The sequence below is a fragment of the Lepus europaeus genome, chromosome 2 (genome assembly GCF_033115175.1).
Source record: "Lepus europaeus isolate LE1 chromosome 2, mLepTim1.pri, whole genome shotgun sequence".
Taxonomy (NCBI): Eukaryota; Metazoa; Chordata; class Mammalia; order Lagomorpha; family Leporidae; genus Lepus; species Lepus europaeus.
The window spans coordinates 170,237,233-170,258,737 of NC_084828.1; positions in this window are offsets into that span (position 1 = coordinate 170,237,233).

The window sequence follows — 21,505 nt, forward strand, 5'->3', positions numbered from 1 at the left end:
CTGGATCGAGTACTCTGCTTTCAGCTTCCAGTTTCTGGCCCTTGCACACATTTGGGAAGTGAGCCAATGATGGGAGCATACCAGGCCCACCAACCATTCCACGTGTGGTCCCAAGTCACGTAGGCTGCAATGTAAACCCACCAGTGCTGTAACAGCTCAGGTGTGATGCTGGTGAGCCTGTGAACATTGTAAGAAACTTGGGATTGTTGCTCAGTTCTTGGGAAATGATTCCCGCTGAGCCTGCTGGTGTAATAAACTACTTCACTCCTGCACTGTGTCTGGTGCTGGTTTGAACAAGGAGAGCCCCTGTGGAATGCCTGTGCCCCAGGCAGAGGCTTGACCTACTGTGTCACAGCACTGTCCCTGCTATGGCTCTGAATAGCGTAAACAATCTAAGTACTCAATATGAAATTAGCTAAACTCACTCTGGTGGCAATGGGATGGTTTAGCGATGTGAAAGCAAACAAGGAAGAGGCCAGTAGCCTGAGGTTTTCTCTACCAGAAACTCTTACAAATCAAGCTGCAACTTGGAGGGATTTCCTACCACTGACTCAAAGGAAACAGACAAAACAAACCATGTGAGGAACTGAAGTAGTGTGACCTGAGCTGGCAGCAAGAGACACCAGGTCTTACTTACCCAGGAGAGAAGGGAGCCTGCACTGCTTGCCTGGGCTTAACGTTGCTGATTGGAAATTCACTTTTGAAGTTCAGGTCCTGGCTGGTGCTGTGGATTAGAAGGTTAAACTTGCAGTGCTGGCTTCCTTATAGGTGTTCGTTCCAGTCCCAGCTGCTCCACTTCCGATCCAGCTCCCTGCTAATGCACTTGTGAGAGCAATGGAAGATGGCCAAAGTACTTGGGCCTCTGCACCTAAGTGGGAGACTCAAAAGAAGCGCCTGGCTCCTAGTTATGGACTGGCATAGCCCTAGCCATTGTGGCCATTTGGGAAGTGAACAAACAGATAGAAGATCTCTCTCTGTATCTCTGCCTCTCAAAGAAATAAAATCTTATTTAAAAAAATGTTCAGCTGTAGGCAAAACAGCCCTTTGTATTTGCAAGCTTGGGAACCACAGACTGCCAGAGAGCTTGTTTGAATAGCCCCATCTTGGGAAAAGTCTTGGGACAGCAGATCGCCTGTGCTTCAATACTGACACCTTGTGGAGCAGGGTAGCAGTGACCTGGGGCTGTGTGGAGTTTAATAGTTTCCCAGATCTCTCTCTGTCTCACTATTTTTTTAGAGATTTATTTATTTATTTCAAAGTCAGAGTTGCACAGAGAGAGGAGAGGCAGAGAGAGAGGGGGAGACAGAGAGACAGAGAGGGAGGTCGAGAGAGAGAGGTCTTCCATTCAATGATTCACTCCCCAGTTGGCCGCAGTGGCTGGAGCTGCACCGATTAGAAGCCAGGAGCCAGGAGATTTTTCTGGGTCTCCCATGTGGGTGCAGGGGCCCAAGGATTTGGTCCATCTTTGTCTGTTTCTCCAGGCCATATCAGGGAGCTGGATCAGAGGTGGGGCAACTGGGACTTGAACTGGTGCCCACATGGGATGCCAGCACTGCAGGTGGCGGCTTTACCCGCTGTGCCACAGCGCCGGCCCCCATCTTTCTTTCTTAGAGCCAGCTATAGGCAGGATTGATCCTCTGGACTCTGTTCCTGAACCTACCCCCAGGAGGTTTACACAAGCATTCAGTACACATGATAGACTGCACACCAATGTAATTTTAGCATTAAAACACACACCAGACAAATGACAAAATGGCAATGCAAAGCATGTAACAAAAACTTGCCTTTAAAAAAATCAAAGAGCATTTATAAGTCAGTAAGAAAGAAAAGATGAGTAATATAGTAGAAAAGATGACCAAGGGATAGCAGCAAGCAATTAACAGGAAGAGAAATAAAACTAAGACTTAACGCATGTTTTGCTTTCATTGGTAAATCATTAATCGATTAAGCATAATGTTTAAAAGTACAATGGTATACTTTTAAAAAACTTATTTATTTATTTGAAAGACTTACACAGAGAGAGAAGGAGAGGCAGAGAGAGAGAGAGGGGTCTTCCATCTGATGGTTCACTCCCCAGTTGGCCGCAATGGCTGGAGTTGTGCCTATCTGAAGCCAGGAGCCAGGAGCTTCTTCCGAGTCTCCCACATAGGTGCAGGGGCCCAAGGTTTCAGGCCATCTTCTACTGCTTTCCCAGGCCATAGCAGAGAGCTGGATCAGAAGTGGGGCAGGCAGGACTTGAACCGGCACCCTTATGGTATGCCAGCACTGCAGGCGGCAGCTTTATCTGCTACTCTACAGCGCCGGCCCCAGCTATTTTTAATCTAACAAGTAAACCTGGTAAATATGAAAATTAGGGCAAACTTTAGTGTCAGTGAGTGTGCGAGGAAACCAACACAAACTGCTAATGCACCTGGGAAAGCAGTGGAAGATGTTTGGTCCCTGCCACTCCCGTGGGAGACCTGGAAGAAGCTCCTGGCTCCTGGTTTCTACCCAGCCCAGTCCTGACAGTTACTGCCATTTGGAGAGTGAACCAGTGGATAGAAGAGTCTCTCTCTCTCTCTCTCTCTCTCTCTCTCTCTCTGACAGGCAGAGTTAGACAGTGAGAAAGAGAGAGACAGAGAGAAAGGTCTTCCTTCCGTTGGTTCACCCCACAAATGACTACTACAACCGGCGCGTTGCGGCGATCCAAAGCCAGGAGCCAGGTGCTTTTCCTGGTCTCCCATGTGGGTGCAGGGCCCTAGGACTTGGACCATCCTCCACTGCCTTCCCAGGCCTCAGCAGAGAGCTGGCCTGGAAGAGGGGCAACCGGGACAGAATCTGGTGCCCTGACCGGGACTAGAACCCGGGGTGCTGGTGCCGCAGGCGGAGGATTAGCCTAGTGATTCACGGCACTGGCCTCTCTCTCTCTCTTTCTCTCTCTCTCTCTCTATCTCTAACTTTGTGTTTCAAATAGATAAAGAGATCTTTAAAAAAGAGAGAGAGAGAGAGAGAGAGAGAGAGAGATGGATAGACAGACATGCCCATTCCTGCCATGATGTACTGTGGCTAAGGGGAGCCTTCACTAAAGCCTGTTTTGTAGACCTTGAGTTTCCAGAACTGTGAAACAAAATAAACTATCTCTTTATAAAACAGCCTGCCTCCAGGATTTCTTACAGTGATGAAAAGTTGATACACATCTTTAGCTTCTACTCTCTGGATGCCAGGGGTCACTCCCTCCACTGAGTGACTGCAACCACATGTCTCCAGGGGATGGGTGTCTCTGGCTAAGCTTAGGCTGCCCCTGGGGGTGTTCCCACCCCACGTGCAGTGCCTGGGTGCCAGTCCTAGCCTCTCTCTCCATTCCACCCCCCTGCTAATGTGCACCCTGGCAGGCTTCGGGTGATTTCTCAAGTACTTGCACCCTTACCACTCATGGGAGGTCCGGGTGGTGTTCCCAGATCCTGCCTCCAACCTGGCCCAGCCTTGGCTCTTGCAGGGCATTTGGGGAGTTAACTAGCAAATGGGAGATCTTTCAGATAAACAACCAAAATCAATTAATTAATTTTTAAAAAGTCTGCAGATACTGTTACTCTCCTCTGGAGGGAAAAATTATCCCTGTTTATGACCCACTGGACCAGATCAATACCCTGGGAAAGGGTATGCAAGGTAAGGGCAGCAGAATTCTCTCATTTTCTTAAGGTAGGTAGGGGTTTAAAAAAAAAGTTGAGGAGCTGGTACTGTGGTGTAGCGGGTAAAGCTGCTGCCTGCAGTGCCGGTATCCCATATGGGCACCGGTTTAATTCCCAGCTGCTCCACTTCCAATCCAGCTCCCTGCTATGGTCTGGGAAAGCAGTAGAAGATGGCCCAAGTCCTTGGACCCCTGCGCCCACGTGGCAGACCTGGAAGAAGCTCCTGATTCCTGGCTTTGGATCAGTGCAGCTCCTGCCATTGTGGCCATCTGGGGAGTGAACCAGTGGATGGAAGACCTCTTTCTCTCTCTGCCTCTGCCTCTGTAACTCTGCCTTCAAATAAATAAATAAATCTTAAAAAAAAATTGAAAAGCAGTAGGTGGAAGGGGGAGAAAGAGAGAGAGAGACAGAGACAGAGACTGAGAGAGAGACAGAGAGAGAGAAAGAATGAGGGGGGCCGGCGCTGTGGCTAAGCAGGTGAACACCTTGGCCTGAAGCGCTGGCATTCCATATGGGCACCGGTTCGAGACCCGGCTGCTCCACTTCCTATCCAGCTCTCTCTGTGGCCTGGGAAAGCAGTGGAAGATGGCCCAAGTCCTTGGGTCCCTGAACCCACGTGGGAGACCCAGGAGAGTCTCCTGGCTTCAGATTGGCACAGCTTCTGCCGTTGTAACAATTGGGGTCTAAACCATTGGAAGGAAGAACTCTCTCTCTCTCTCTGCCTCTCCCTCTCTCTTTGTGTAACTCTTTCAAATAAATAAATAAATCTAAAGAGAAAATAATGAGGACAAGCAAACCTTCATTCTCTGGTTCACTCCCCAGAGGCCTGCAAGAGCCGGGATAGGACCAGGCTAAAGCCAAGGGCTGGAAACTCAATCTGAGCCTCTCACATCAAAGGCAAGAACTACTTAAGCTGTTGCTGCTGCCTCTCAGCGTATGCATTAGCAGGGAGCTGGGTTTGGGAGCTTGGTTAGACGTCAACCCAGGTACTTGGGGACTCAGGCATCGTAAGTGGCAGTTTCCCCACTAGGCCCAGCACCTGCCCCAGGGTGGGGAGTTTGACAGTCCAGGTTCCATCATAAGGCACAGGGCAGGTGAAGGAAATCACTTCTGCCGTGAGTTGCAGAAGAGCTTTGTTCTGTATTACAGGTGACTGCTGAACTGCCCTCTCCCATGGACAAACATTAGTTTGCATAGAGTACAGTCTGCCCCCAAGATGGGAGATGTGTATTTCCTCATCCGTTGTGTAATTTTTTTTTTTGACAGGCAGAGTGGTCAGTGAGAGAGAGACACAGAGAGGAAAGTCTTCCTTTTTCCATTGGTTCACTCCGCAATGGCCTCTGGGGCCGATGCGCCGTGGCCGGCAAACTGCGCTGATCCGAAGCCAGGAGCCAGGTGCTTCTCCTGGTCTCCCATGCAGGTGCAGGGCCCAAGCGCTTGGGCCATCCTCCACTATACTCTCGGGCTATAGCAGAGAGATGGACAGGAAGAGGAGCGACTGGTACAGGATCTGGCGCCCCGACCGGGACTAGAACCCGGGGTGCTGGAGCCGCAGGTGGAGGATTAGCCTAGTGAGCCACAGTGCCAGCCTGTTGTGTAATTTATAAGGCTACATCTCTCACAATGATTACACATTATTATTCAGAGCAAACTTAACTCACCTGCCTTGCTTCCAAATATATATTCTTTGGATCATCCCTGAACTTTATTCCTTTGAATTCCCTTTGCTACCACAGAGTTGGTTAATGATTTTTTTGAAAGATTTATTTATTTATTTGAAAGGCAGAGTTACACAGAGAGAGAAGGAGAGGCAGAGAGAGAGAGAGAGAGAGAGAGAGAGAGAGAGAGAGAGAGAGGAACGTGTTCCATCCCCTGGTTCACTCCCCAATTGGCTGCAATGGCTGGAGCTGTGCCAATCCAAAGCCAGGAGCCAGAGCTTCTACTGGGTCGCCCATGTGGGTGAAGGGGCCCAAGGACTTGGGCCATCTTCTACTGCTTTCCCAGGCCATAGCAGAGAGTTGGATAGGAAGTGAAGCAGCTGGGACTTGAACCAGCGCCCATATGGGATGCCAGCACTGCAGGCGAAGGCTTAAACCGCTATGCCACAGCACCAGTCCCAGCTAATGATTTGAGATTGTTACATGAAAACTTAATCCTGTAGTTTCTTAAAATTGTGGCTGCTGCGTCATTTGGTACATAGATGTTTTATCTGATACACAGGGGTCACAGCCTTTTTTATTTACTGTGGCTTTTAGCTATAGGGTTTTTTAAAATATAATTTTAGCACTTGGCATTATGAAATGTCCTTAATCATATCTAAATCTTATTGGCTTGACGTGTCTTGTATCAAAATAACACACTTGTACTTTTTCTTTTTCTAAAGACTTGGTTATTTGCAAGTCAGAGTTACAGAAAGAGAGAGAGAGAGAGAGAGAGAGAGAGAGAGAGAGAGAGATCTTCCATCCACTGATTCACTCTTCATATGGTCGTAAAGGCCAGTGCTGGGTCAGGCTGAAGCCGGGATTCAAGGAGCTTCACTCGGGTCTCCCATGTGGGTGTCAGGGGCTCAACCACTTGGGCCATCTGCTGCTGCTTTTTCCAGGCCACCAGCAGACAGCTGGACTGGAAGTGGACCAGCAGGGTCAAGAATCGGCGTCCCTATGGGATGCTGGCACTGCAGATGGCTGCTTTGCTTGGGACATCACAACACTGCTCCCCCTCCTCCCCACATTCCTATTATTTCCACTGACTTGGAATTCATTCCTGGCTCACATGGTAACTATTTATTTTTTCACAGCTCTGGACATTCAGAAGTTTTGAGATCATGGGAGTAGCACGGATGGGTTCTGGTGGGAGCCATCCTGTGGCTTGCAGAGGAACGCCTTCTTGGTGCACCCTCACATGGTGGAGTAGGAGAGGATGTGAGCTCTTGTGCCTGTTCTCTTCATGTAAGGGCACTTGTCCCATTGATGATGGCCCCACCCCTATGAACTAATCACCCCCAGAAGGTCGGTCCCACCTCTGTGTAGCAGCAACTTGGGGGTTGGGCTTCAGTGCATGAATTTTTGGGGGAGACACATTCAATCTGTAGCTCCTGGTATATCTTTGTTTCTATTTAGCCTCCTGAGTACTTGCTTCACGGGCTGTTGCCTGGATGAGACATAAGATGGTGTGTCAGCTGGCTGTGGCTGCCTTGCAGTCCATACCAAAACCTAGTGGCTTAACAAAAGCCGCCTGCAGTTACGCATCACTGAAGAATGACAAACATTCTGAGAGATGCATTGTTAAGTGATTCTGCTACTGTACAAGTGTCATAGCACGTATTCACACAAATCTAGATGGTGTAGCCTTCTACACACCTAGGCTATGCGGTATATCCTATTGTTCCTAGGCTGTAAACCTGTCTAGCATGCTATTTGGGGCAATTGTAGTGCAATTTAAAAGTATTTGGATAGAAAGTGGATCACCTGTATGAGTGAAGCTTGCAGGACTGGCTTTTGCTCTGGGTGTGTCAGCAAACAGGTGGTGAATGTGAGGGCCTAGGACATCACTGTACTCTGCTGTAGACTTTATAACACCATATACTTATGCTGCATCAAACTTCTAAAATGTTTTTTCTTCAATTATAAATTGACCTTAGCTGTTACTTTTTATAGATGTTTATTTTTTAAAAAATAATATTTTATAAGCATTTCTCAACAGTCACTTTTTAAAAAGATTTATTTATTTATTTATTTATTTATTTATTTATTTATTTATTTGAAAGTCAGAGTTACAGAGAGGGAGAGACATAGAGAGGGAGAGAGCTTTCCACCTGCTGGTTCACTCCCCGAGTGGCCACAACAGCTGGGGCTGAGTCAAACTGAAGCCAAGAGCTTGGAGTGCCATCTGAGTCTCCCACATGGGTGCAGGGGCACAAGCACTTGGGCCATTGTCCTGTGCTTTCCCCAGGCATATTAGCAGGGAGCTGGATTGGAAGTGGAGCCGTTGGTACATGAACTGGTGCTCATGTGGGATGCCTGTATTGTAGGCAGCAGCTTTACCTGCAATGTTACAATGCCAGACCCCAGTGTTTAAATTGGAAACTTTTATAATAATTAGCTTAAAACACAAATACTCTTTTCAAGCTGTACAAAAATATTTTCTTTCTTTAAATACTTATACTCTGTTTTAAAAGATTGAATTGAAAGGGAGAGTGACACACATGGACAGAGACATCTTCCATTTGCTCATTCTCTCCCTAAATGCCAGCAATAGCCAGTGCTAAGCCAGACTGAAGCTGGGAGCCAAGAACTTCATCCAGGGCTCGCACTTGGGTGGCGGAACCCAAGGACTTGGGCCATCACCTGTTGCTTCCCAGGCACACCAGCAAGAAGCTGGAATGGAACTGTGGGGTACTCAGGACTGGAATCAGGCAACCGATGTGGGACAGAGGGATCCTAAGCAGTAGTTTAACCGACTGAGCCACAGCACCCACCGTGTATAAGCTTCTTTCTTAAAAATGTTGTAAAAAAGCTTTTCCATTGTAAACGTGTTGTGAAACATGCAGACACACACACACACACAGCCTCAGCATTCACAGGGTCGGGGTCATCAGTGTCACCGTTTTCCACTCCACACCTGTCCCACCTACATGACTGCAGGGGTGACAACTGTGGAGCTGTCGTCTCCCTGAGAACAAGGCCTTCTTGGGAAACACCTCCTGCAGCACCTGCCGGAGGCTGCTCCACAGTCAGCAGTTGTTACACAATACAACATAACCACAGTCGTGATAAAAGGAGAACATATAACCATGCATGATTGTGTGTGCTGTACTTTCCTGTGGCCGGCAGTGCAGTACCACAGACATGGGGGTACCGTGTTGCATTAAGATACAGCTACCATGTCACTAGGCGGTGCGGGTTTTTCAACCTCATCAACATACGCAGTTTATCGCTGGCTGATACATCACTTTGCGGCACAAGACAGGATTGAGCCAGGATCCTGTGGGCTGGCTCAGCATTCATGATCTCGCCTTTGTGTGTGTGGTAGTGGAGGAGTTCGCTGGTGGCTGGATGCTCTGAGATCACCTCATCCCTGTGTCTGTTAGCAGGCTGTTGGCCAGGGCAAGGGAAGTGGCTGGGCCATGTGCCGCTCACAATCCAGTGGGCCAGGCTGCACATCAGGAGGTCAGGGGTTCCAATGCAGCGAAAGGACCACAGTGACGGCTGAAGTGCCTGCTTGCATTACAACTGCATCGCTCCCTGGCCAGAGCCGCTCGCGGCAACTACTCAGATTGAAGACGTGGAGTCTCTGAATTGCCATGAGGGCCACATAGCTTGTTTAGTTGGTTCCAGGGAGAGAGAAACAGTACGCCACCTTGCACTCTTTCTGACTATAACTGGTGTGGAAAGTGGACTATAGAATCAGCTGTACACAGTGTTTACTTTTAGCTTTTCAGATTTCCTTAATTCCTAACTGTGCAAATTTATCCTAGCAAATAAGCAATCAAAGGCAAGAGATATCCATGTGTATGTGTGTGTTCGCACACACACACACACACTGAGCAAACTAGGCCCATCTGCTGGTTCACGCCCCAAATACCAGCAATGGCCAGGGCCAGTTGAGGAACTGGACACTCAATCCAGGTCTCCCAGATGGGTGGCAAGAACCCAGTTATTTGTGCCATCACCACTGCCTTCCAGGGTCTGCATTGGTAGGAGGCTGGAGTCAGGCAGCAAAACTGGGAGTTGAATCCATGTTCTGACGCAGGACCTGGACATCTTGATCTCTAGGCTAAATGCTTATTCCTGGTCTCTAGCTCTTGAGGGGGGTATCTGCAACATCACATTGCAAAGTCATGGATGAAGGGAAAGGAATAATTTATAGCCAATGTTATAATCTCTCACATTTGGGCTTCCATTTAAAGCTCTTTTCATTTTAAGGGTTAATTGTTTTAAAGATTTATTTATTTTACTTGAAAGTCAGAGTTACACACAGAGAGAATGAGAGGCAGAGAGAGAGAGAGGTCTTCCACTCCCCAGTTGGCCGCAACGGCCGGAGCTGCACCAATCCACAGCCAGGAGCTAGGAGCTTCTTCCAGGTCTCCCACATGGGTTCAGGAGCCCAAGGGCTTGGGCCATCTTCTACTGCTTTCCCAGGCCATAACAGAGAGCTGGATCGGAAGTGGAATAGCTGGGAAACGAACCTCCGCCCATATGGTATGCCGGCACTGCAGGTGGTAGCTTTACCCACTGCACCACAGCAAAAAGGATTTTTTTAAATAAAGGAGACAAATAATTCTCTATTACACATTGCAAACAATGCAGGGCCCTCGCCTCATTCTTTTTCCATTCTGTACACAGGATGTGTCTTCTTGATCTTTTTGTTGTCATCAAGTCCATTTGCGTGTTTTACTCCAACCTTCCTCTCCTCCGGCCCCTGAGCGTGTGTAGTAGGAAAGTGAGGACACCACATATACATTTCCCCTTGCTTTTTCTCTTAGGCTCTTCCTCAGCACCACAGACAGCGCTTTCTCTTTCTTGCACTATAGGAACTTGAACTAGCCTTCCATCACAGGATGCTGGCATCGCACATGCTATGCACAATGGTGGCCCCAGAGCTTGACTTTTGTAAGTCTATGTTTTCTGTTGAAACGATTTTTATTTATTTGAGAGACAGAGTTACAGACAGAGAGGGGGAGAGACAGAGAGAGGTCTTCCATCCACTGGTTCATTTCCTATACGGCCTCAATGGCTGGAGCTTAGCTGATCTGAAGCCAGGAGCCTCTTCCAGGTCTCCCACATGGGTGCCCAAGCACCTGGGCCATCTTCTACTCTCCGAAGCCATAGCAGAGAGCTGGATTGGAAGAGGAGCAGCCAGGACTTGAACTGGTTGCCCAGATGGAATGCCGGCACTGCAGGTGGAGCCTTAGCCCACAGTGTCACAAGGCCAGCCCCACCTATGTTTTCTTCAACATGGGCTCATCCAAGAATCACAAGTGTTTATTTTAAAGCTGTTGTCTCAACTTTGTTTTGAAACTCACACCTGCTTCCAGCAGGGTCTGGTCTTCCAAAGAGGCAATTGTTTCCTTGGTTCAATCAATGGGATAATGACAGGCCCACCGGGCATACAGGTTATCAGCAAGAAAATTCTGATTTAATCTCCTTTCAAATATTATAGCCATTAGGTTAAGAATACTAAGAAATAATTTATTGAGTTTCACTGTTGTTGTTTTTATTTTTCATACTATTTGTTGAACCCCTTTTTTTCTTCACAGAGTTAGACAGTGAGAGAAAGAGAGACAGAGAGAAAGAAAAAGGTCTTCCTCTCTGCTGGTTTACCCCTCCAGAGGCTGCTATGGCCGGCACGCTGCGCCTTTCAGAAGTCAGGAACCAGGTGCTTCCTTCTGGTCTCCCATGCGGGTGCAGGGCCCAAGCACTTGGGCCATCCTCCACTGTACTCCCGGGCCACAGCAGAGAGCTGGACTTGAAGAGGAGCAACTGGGATAGAATCTGGTGCCCCAACCAGGACTAGAACCTGGGGTGCTGACACCACAGGCGGAGGATTAGCCAAGTGAACCGTGGCGCCGGCCTTGATGAACTCTTAATATACATATAACTGATAATACATGAACTCATAATATACATATACATATATATATATATATAAATCAACTGAAAATAGATCTTAGCAAAAAATAAGAGTGGGAATAAAAGAGAGAGGAGAAAGAGGGGTAGGAGTGTGGGTGCGAGGGGGGACAAGGTGGGAAGAATCACCATGTTCCTAAAGTGGTAATCATGAAGTGTACAAAGTTGGTAACTCTTAGCTGTATAGTTCTGTAGACATTCCTACGGAATTACTTCTAAAGGTACAGTTTAAAAACCTGCCATAGGACCCCAAATCCCCTTAAGGTGGATGGTAATAATGCCATCTTAAGTGTTAAAGTGATCATATGGATAGGATTAGGAGTGTGGTAATAATAAGAGATTTAAAAAGAAAGGAATGCTCCAACATGGGAAGCAGTCTACACAGGAGGCTCATGGAATGACAAACACCCTAAACAGCACTCTGACCTTAGAATCAGCCCTTAAGCACATTCTGGTCTGGTTGAAAAGCCCATGAGAGCATTTCAAGCATGGAAAGCCAAGACCCTGCAGCAAAAAATGTCCTACATGAAGGACCTCCATGGGTGAGACCCCAGTGGAAAGAAGAGGTCATCAAAGCAAGAAGTACTTTCCTCTGAGGGGAGGAGAGAGCTTCTACTTTGTTCATGGCCTTATCTAAATACTGATGGAATTTGTGGACTCAAAAGGCTTCCATAACCTAGGCAGCTCATGTCAAGAGCCTCAGGTGATCACTGATGTCATACATAAGAGTGTTAATTGTTAAATTAAAAACAGGAGCCACTGTGTGCTAACTTCCCATGCAGGACCTCTGTCCTCAAAGAGTTGAATTATGAGAATTAACAGTAAAACTTGTTCTCAAAGATTTATTTCCTTTTCGTGTATTAAGTGGAGGATATTCTTATGTCTTGTCAGTTTTAGTTATGCCCGAGTGTCCATCTCCATTGCTTGTTTTCTTAGGTGCTCCCTTAATTCATGATAAAACTCATTCTCCAGGACTTACTTTCTTGTAATGTATTAGTGGAGGATATTCTCATGTCTCATAAGTTATAGTTACGTCAAAATGCTCACAAAAGATCTATCATTATTGGGTGCTTCTTTAAAGTTAATGAAGCTTCTAAAAACAGAAAGAGAGTGAAATTAACTTTGCGATGCAATGACTTTGAATAGCCCTTGTCTCGACTGTTGAGGAACAACTTCTTTATTTGTTTATAATTTTGGTGCAAATTGTTGAACTCTTTACTTAGTATAGAGTTGGTCTTCTGTTTATAGAGTTAATTGAAAATGGATCTTAGTGGAGAATGGGACTGGGAATGGGAGAGGAGAGGAAGAGGGGAGGTGAGAGTGTAGGTGGGAGGGTGGGTATGGTGGGAAGAATCACTGCATTCCTGAAGTTGTACTTATGAAATGCATGAAGTCTGTATTCATTAAACAAATGTTTCTTTTTTTTTTTTGGGGGGGGGGGAACAAAAACCTAACGGTTGTTCTCACTCTTTAAATGAGAAATAAAAAGGCCACTGGAACACTGTACACATTTTAATGTCTCAAAAAATAGTCTATTCATTAACCTAAGCCAAAAGCTCCTGGGGTCCTTGGTTTAGTTTAAGTGGAAGGTTCTTGAGAAAACCCCCAAGGGTTAGGTGCAGCTGTAATTGGTCCCTGCCCTGCTCTGACATCATAAGGACCAACTGTGATGAAATCCAAATTCATGCAAGTCCCTGCTGGACTGCCATTGGTCCATTTCTCGCTCTGACTTCATCAGGAGCCCTATGGTGACAGAATTCCACCAGCCTATATAAGCGGCTGTGTGGTCCAGGTTTTTGTCCACCTTACCAGGGAGCTATTGTGGTGACCTGTGTGACTTGGACCCATCTAGCCTAGCATTTGTGCTTGCTGGTGTTGGTGCGCTTTTTTGTTGGCTTCTCCCACCTTTAGTTAGGCAGCGCTGCTAGATTTCATAGTGTAGCTATTGAGCGTTTTTTTTTTTTTTTTGAGTTTTTCTGATTTTTGTTTTCAGTTTGTTTAGATAGGGCTTAGTCTTGCCACTGTGTGTCATCAGTGTAGCTAGTGTGGTACCACAGTCAGGTCAGCAGGTTGTCTCCTTGTTGTCTGTTTACTTTCTTAGGTTTTGTAGTGAGGGGAGCTCCCTAGTTAGTGCTTGTGCACAGAAATCCTAGAGAGCGTGGTTCAGAGGGACTAGTGAGGAAGCCCAGCATGGAAGACCTTGAGGACTTCATCGCTGGAGCCAGCCAGCACCCTGAGCTCGAGCTGCTGTCTTTCCTGGGCGGGGGCGGCTTCGGTGTGGTGCTGCTGGCCCGCCAGGTGTCCAGCCAGCGGCGGGTGGCCCTGAAGCTGTTCCAGAGAGACGCGAGCGACCCCTTGGGCGCCAGGCGCGCGAAGGAAGAGGCCAGCATCATGCAGCTGCTCCGGCACCAGAACATCATCGAGCTGCTGGAGGTGTGCTGTGTGGGCCGTTACCACTGCCTGGTGATGGAGCTGGCGGTCGGGGGCGACCTCTACCAGCACGTGATGGCCCGGGGCGGCCTGCCGGAGCCCGAGGCCATGGCCATGTTCTACCAGGTCCTGGCGGCCGTGAGCCACTGCCATGCGCAGCACGTGGCGCACAGGGACCTCAAGCTGAAGAACCTGCTGCTGGACTCGCGGCTCAACGTGAAGCTGGGGGACTTCGGGCTGAGCTGCCAACTGGCCCAGGGCGCGCTGGTGCGCGGCTTCTGCGGGACCGCAGCCTACTGCGCCCCGGAGGTGTTCGAGCCGGGGCTCTACGACGCCTTCGCCGCGGACGTCTGGAGTCTGGGCGTGATCCTCTTCGCCATGCTGGCGGGGACCATGCCCTTCCGCGGCAGGGGCCGGGCCGAGCTGCAGAGCTGCATCCGGAGAGGCTGCTACGAGCTGCCCTGTGTGGCCAGCCCCGGCCTGGAGGAGCTCCTGAACTGGCTGCTCAGCCTGGACCCGCGCCAGCGGCTTTCGGCGGATATGGCTCGGTACCACCGGTGGTTCCACCCCTTGCTGGAGGAAGCCCAGGGTGAGGAGGTGCAGCCCGTGAGGGTTTCCGAGGACCCAGAGGCCCAGGGTCTGCCGCCGGCTCCCAGCCGGGTGTCCCTGCAGTCGCACTGTCGGGGCCTGGAGCAGGTGCAGCCCTCTGGGCAGAGCGCGCGTCTGGCCGCGGCCTCGCCGCACAGACTCGCCCTTGTGTGGGACGCACCTGCACCCGCCGCCCCGAGGGAGGCCCGAAGTGTGTCTGCCTGGTTCACCTGTGAGAACCTGTCGCTTCAGGGCCGCAGGGAGTCCGCCACCGCCACCGCCACCGCCACCGCCGCCGCCGCCAGCCCGCCCGCCTTGCCTCTTCCTGGACAGCCGCGGGTGGAGAGGAGCCCTGGTGCCGGCCCAGCCCCCGAGCCCGTCCCTGTGGCCGCCCGCTCCAGCTCCTGCCCTAGGAGCAGTGGGGGCCCGGTGGTGCCAGAGGTCCCAGCCGTCTCCGGCCCAGCCGCCTCTGTCCCCAGCGAGGGTGGGCAGGGGCTCCGCAACAGGATCTGCAGATTCCTTGGGCTGGCCTACCGCATCCTGCAGGCCCCAGCCAGCGGCCCCGGCCCCCGGTAGGCCACCTCGGGGCAGGCCAAGAACAAGGGTCACTCAGCTGAGCTGCCTGAGGGGTTTCATTCACTTGAGACTTTCCTGTGCTTCTCATAAATAAAAATCATAACTGTATGGGAAAAAAAGTACTATTCTCATAAAAAGCAAATCTACAGGAGCCGGCGCTGTGGTGCAGCAAGTTAAAGCCCTGGCCTGCAGTGCTGGCATCCCATATGTGCTCTGCTTCTAGTCCTGGCTGCTCCTCTTCTGATCCAGCTCTCTGCTGTGGCCCGGGAAAGCAGTAGAAGATGGTCCAAGTCCTTGGGCCCCTGCACCCACGTGGGAGACCCAAAAGAAGCTCCTGGCTCCTGGCTTTGGATCGGCGCAGCTCTGGACGTTGCAGCCACCTGGGGAGTGGACCAGTGGATGGAAGGCCTCTCTCTCTGTTTCTACCTCTCTCTGTAACTCTTTCCAATACATAAAAAAAAAAAAATCTTATTTAAAAAAATAAATTTGCAATGCATCTGGAATTAATTTTGCATGGTGTGAAAATAGGGGTCAAATTTTATTTTTCTGTGTGGATACCCAGTTCTCGCAAAACCAGTTGTGAAAAGACCACTTTCCCCACTGCAGAGTAACACTTTAATTCTCTTTCAGTTACAATATTGTCTAACCTCTATTGTGTTTTCTTCTGTGGCCTTGATTAATTTAGAGGTATGTTTGAATTATTTCTAGTAATACTGTTGTCATTCAAAAAAAAAAAAAAAAAAGAAAAAAAAGAAAGAAAGAAACAAAGAAACTCACATCTGCTTTTAGCAGGGTTCTGTTCTTCCAAAGAGGCCTTCTTCTTTGGCCTTGATTTATGTAGAGGTATGTTTGAATACTTTCAGTAATACTATTGCCATTAAAAAAAAATAAGGAAAGAAACTCACATCTGCTTTTAGCAGGGTTCTGTTCTTCCAAAGAGGCAATTATTTCCATTGGTTCGATCAAGGGGATAATGACAGGCCCACCAGGAATACAGGTTATCAGGAAGGAAATTCCAATTTAATCTCCTTCCAAATAGTACACCCATTATGTTAAGGACACTAAGAGCATAACTTGAGTTGCACTGTGTAGATGGAGAACAAAGTCAACATCAGCACGTTTCAAACCATGAACCTCGTCCTGGGAAGGCATTATTGGTGCTCCCTAGTACCTGGTTCTCCCTTTCTTCCTGGGTATACAGAAGGTCCCCCTCCCCGGTCCCCCTGCAGTCTTGTGGAGCCAGGGCAGAGGTGCTGGTGACATGTGCATGGAAGTGCGAGGTGGAAGCAGGGAAAGGCACTGTGCAGGGCTGCGGGCCCTCTCTTTCCCATCAGAGTGGAGTCTCCTGTTGACATGCTGAACCGCAAGACCAAAGTCGTATGGGTGACTGAGGTATCTGTTGGAGCTCAGCTCCAAGCCTGTCCCCTACTGGACCTTGTGTATCGAGACACTAAGATTTTGAAATGTTTATTGTCAGCAATGCTGGCTAGGACGTGGAGAAAAAGGTACTCTAATCCACCGTGGGAGGGAATGTAAACTACTACAGCCATTATGGAAGTCAGTATGAAGATACCTTAGCAAGATCTACCATATGACCCAGCTGCGCTAATCCTGGGACCTTACCCAGAGGAAACGAAATGAAATCAGCATATGAAAGAGGTATCTGTACACCATGTTTACTGCAGCTCAATTCACAAGAGCTAAGATAGGGAATCAACCCAGATGTCCATCAACTGATGATCAGACAAAGAAATTGTGATATATATATATATAAAATATCAATATCTATCTATCTATCCATAGCATGGAATACTACTCAGCTGCAGAAAAAGAAGGAAATCCTAATTTTTGCAACAAAATGAATACAACTCAAAACTATTATACTTAGTGAAATAAGCTGATACTAAAAAGACAAATACCATGTTTTTCCTGATCTGTGATAACAGAGTACCGAAAATTGTAATGTTTATAGATGAAATTGACATTTTGAGATTTGATGATTGTTACAGCCCTTGTCTCTATTGTTGAGGAATAGTGGTTTTTTCCTTCTATTTGTTGACATCCTCACTTAGCACAGGGTTAATCTTAGAGATAAAGTAAACCGAAAGTAGATCAATGTAAAAATTAAGAGGAAGAGCTGGTGCTGTGGCACAGTGGGTTAAAGCCCTGGCCTGAAGCACCAGTATCCCATATGGGTGCCAGTTCTAGTCCCGGCTGCTGCTCTTCCAATTTAGCTCTCTGCTCTGGCCTGGGAAAGCAGTGGAAGATGGCCCAAGTCTTTGGGCCCCTGCAGCCATGTGAGAGACCCAGAGGAAGCTCCTGACTCCTGGCTTTGGATCAGCTCAGCTCTGGCCATTGTGGGCATCTGGGGAGTGAACTTTCGGATGGAAGACTCTCCCTCTCCCTCTCCCTCTCCCTCTCCCTCTCTGTCTCTCTGTAACTCTGCCTTTCAAATTAGTAAAAACAAACCTTTTAAAAAAAATTAAGAGAGGGAATTAGAGAGGAAGGGTGAGAGTGTAGGTGGGAGAGAGGGTAGGGTGTCAAGTATCACTATGTTCCTAAATCTGTATATATGAAACACATGAAATTTGTTCATCTTAAAAAAAATGAGAAAGTGCTTATGAGCTACCGTATCTTGATTAATGTATCGTCTTTCTTTGGCCACTGGCCAATTGCCTAATTAGGCTGACTGGGAGGCGTGTTACTCTGACAGTAGAAGTTTTTTCTTATCAGCAGAGAAACTCAGTAAAAAAATATTTACTGAATTCCAGTTGTGCGCTATGCACCAGGGATTCATAGATGATTCCCTACTTACAATAGGATTTTGCAACTTCGGAATGGTGTGAAAGTAATGTGTATTCAGTAGAAATCATTCTTTGAACTTTGACCTTTTCCAGGGCTATCATTATGTGACATGACAGTCGTTATGCTGGCTGCAGGAACCAGTCAGCCACTTGATCATGAGAATAAACACACATTCTACAGTATATTGTGCTCTATGTTGCCTACTCTGTCCTTTTTTACAAAGACTTATTTATTTATTTGAAAATCAGAGTTAAACAGAGAGAGGAGAGGCAGAGAGAGAGAAAGAGAGGTCTTCCACTTGATGGTTCACAATTTGCCATAATGGCTGGAGCTACACCGATCCAAAGCCAGGAGCCTCCTCAGGGTCTCCCATGGAAGTGCAGGGACCCAAGGACTTGGGCCATTCTCCACTGATTTCCCAGGCCATGGTAGAGAGCTGGATTGAAAGTGGAGCAGTGGGGACTTGAACCAGCGCCCATGTGGGATGCTGGCACTGCAGGCGGCAGCTTTACCTGATATACCACAGTGCCAGTTCCTAAATACATTGTTAAACAAACAAAAAATAGTGTACAAAACAAAGACAATTTTGATCTTATGGAGCTTCCATTTTAGTGAGGAAGTCAGACAAAATTCACCCAACAAATAAAATGCTTACAAGTTAGGTAAGTGTCATGAAGGAAACAGTGGCTGAGTTAGAGATTAACCAGGGCAGATAGCTGCTTTAGTCAGCATGAGGGTAAGGAGACCTTTAACCTGAGAAATGAAGAATTGAGGAAGCATTCTTGGTTCTATGAGGCATGATACATCTGGATGAGCTGGAGAAACTAAGACCGATGTGATTGGGAAATAATAAAGGAGGGGGAACAAGTGACAAAATATGAAGGTGAAAAAACAGGTATCAAATAGATCCTGTTAAGGTAGGAGGTTTCAGGTATTTTTTTTTTAAAGATTCATTTACTTACTTAAATAACTAAGGTAAACCAACTGAGAGAGAGAGAGACAGAGAGAGAGAGAGGGACAGAGAGAAAAGAAATATCTTCCATCTGCTGGTTCACTCCTCAAATGTTGCCAACAGCTGGGGTTGGGGTCAGGGTGGAGCCAGGAGCCAGGAACTCCATCCTGGTCTCTCACATGGGTGGCAGGAGCCCACGTAGTTGGGCCTGCTGCTGCCTCCCCAGGCTCATCAGCAGGAAGCAGAGCGTCTGGGAGTCCAAACAACAATTTGACACAGGATGCCAGTGTTGCAAGAGGTGGCTCAGGTCACTGCACCACAATGCTGGCCCCAGGAGTTTGGATTTTATTTTAAATTCCATCAGATAAGATCCCCTTACTCTTCCTTTGAGCAATGCTCCAACATGAACCACATTTAGTTTCATTTCCTTTTTTCCTCCCTCTGCCTGGACAATGACATGTGTCTCGTGTTCCTGGCAGCCAGTTCTTCTGTTTGTTCTCTTCCTGCTGTAGTTCCTCTATCTTTCCTCTTCTCATGCACTTTGCTGGTTTGGTTTTCTGCACCTATTCTGTCTTCATTCTCTTCCCAAGGATCAGTGCTGCCAACCGAACTACAAAATACTATCTTAAAACACCTACTTAGCAAAGCCATCATGCAGAAGTGGAGCAGAAACATTACGTGACAAGCAAAAAGTGAACAACCACTCATCACAGATCAACCCTACGAGAAAGTTAAGGGAATCTTCCGTCCCAAGCCAAAAGATAACCATCATGATGAAAACACACGGGAACACACTTCGCCAGCAGAGCAGAATAACAATTCACATTTTAAGTTTTCCACTTTTTATGTACTTGGTGAAGGGCTTTATCACTTCTAACTGTTAAGGCCAGTGTTACATAATTTCCCCCCTTGTATGCATTAGCTTGGAACATAAGAATCATGTGGTCTTTCCAAAGGAGCTGGAGAGCATTTGATCCTTCTCTGATTTCTGAAAGAACATATCACTGTGTTATTATCTCTTTAAATCTTTAGTAGAATTCACCAGGGAAACTAGGCCTTTAGTTAACACTGGGTATGATTTATAAAAAAAATTGGCAGAGGGAGGGGGAGGCTGGTGCTGTGGGGCAGCAGGTAAAGCTGCCGGCTGCAGTGCCGGCATCCCTTATGGGCACTGGTTCCAGTCCTGGCTGCTTCATTTCTGATCCAGTTCTCTGCTATGGCCTGGGAAAGCAGTACAAGATGGTCCGAGTGCTTGGGCCCCTAGACCGCATGGGAGACCCGGAAGAAGCTCCTGGCTCCTGGCCCAGATCAGCACAGCTCTGGCCGTTGCAGCCTATTGGGGAGTGATCCAGCAGATGCAAGGCTTCTTTCTCTGTCGCAGCCATCTGTAACTCTGCCTTTCAAATAAATAAATCTTTGAAAAATGGATTTGGTGTTACTAAACCTTTTTTTTTTCTCTCCATGTTGGTTTTCTGAATTTGTGTTTTTCACTTAATTTGCCAAATTATTGGCATAAAATTGTTAAACATCCTAATAAGTAGACTGACCCTAGGATCCAGTGATCTCACTATTGTGTGTACATATATGCACAGAAAATGAAATCAGTATGAAGAAATACCTGCACATTCATGTTTATTGGAGCGCTATTCACAATAGCCAAGACATGTAATCAAACTTCGTGTTCTTCAGTAGATGAAGAAAATGTGGTGTCTATGCAGGGCAAATACTATTCAGCCATAAAGTAGGACCAAATCCTGATACTTGCATAACTCAAAGGAAGACAAATACTACGTGATCTCACTTATATGTGGCATCTAAAAAAGTTCATGTCATTGTGGTGACAGAAGGTGAGAAAAGCTAGGGAGCAGAGGTAGGTGGCGGACCAGGTAGAGAAAAGTCAGTCAACAGACACATTAGGTGAAATAAACACTGGTGTTCTATTGCACAGTAGGATGACTACAGTTAGTAGTAATGTACAGCATTTCAAAGATAGCTAGATGGGAGGACTACTGATGGTCTTATACAAAGAAATGGTAAATGTGTGAGGTGATTGATATGCTAATTACTTGGACACCATGGCTCACCAGGCTAATATTCTGCCTGTGGTGTCAGCACCCTGGGTTCTAGTCCCACTTGGGGCGCCAGATTCTATCCCACGTGCTCCTCTTCCAGGCCAGCTCTCTGCTGTGCACCGGGAGTGCAGTGGAGGATGGCCCAAGTGCTTGAGCCCTGCACCCGCATGGGAGACCAGGAGGAAGCACCTGGCTCCTGGCTTCGGATCGGCGTTGTGCATCTGCGCCGGGCATAGCAGCCACTTTGGGGGTGAACCAATGGAAAAAGGAAGACCTTTCTGTCTCTCTCTCACTAACTCTGTAGAAAAAAAAAAATGATATGCTAATTACTCTAATTTGATCATCACACAATATATACACACATCAAAGCATCACATTTTACTGTATAAATACATATTATTACAGGTGTAAGAGTACTCCTAAAAGCTCCTGGGAGAGGGCAAGTGTTTGGTGCAGCAGTTCAAATGCAGCTTGGAATGCTTATAATTCACATCAGAGTGCCTGGGTTCTGTCCCAGCTCTGCTCACCCCGTGGAGGCAGCAGGTGGTGGCTCAAGTTGTTGGGTTCCTGTCAGCTGTGTGGCAGACCTGGATTGAGTGCCTAGCTCCTGGCTTTGGCCTGGCCCAGCTCTGGCTGGCAACTAGGAGATCTCTATCTGTTTCTCTGCCTTTGACATAATGAAATATAAATGTTTTCTCTCATATATGGAAGGGAATATATACAGAGTATAAAAAATGTGTAGAAGTCATAGTATTTGGCAAAGTTATACTGAATTTACATGATACA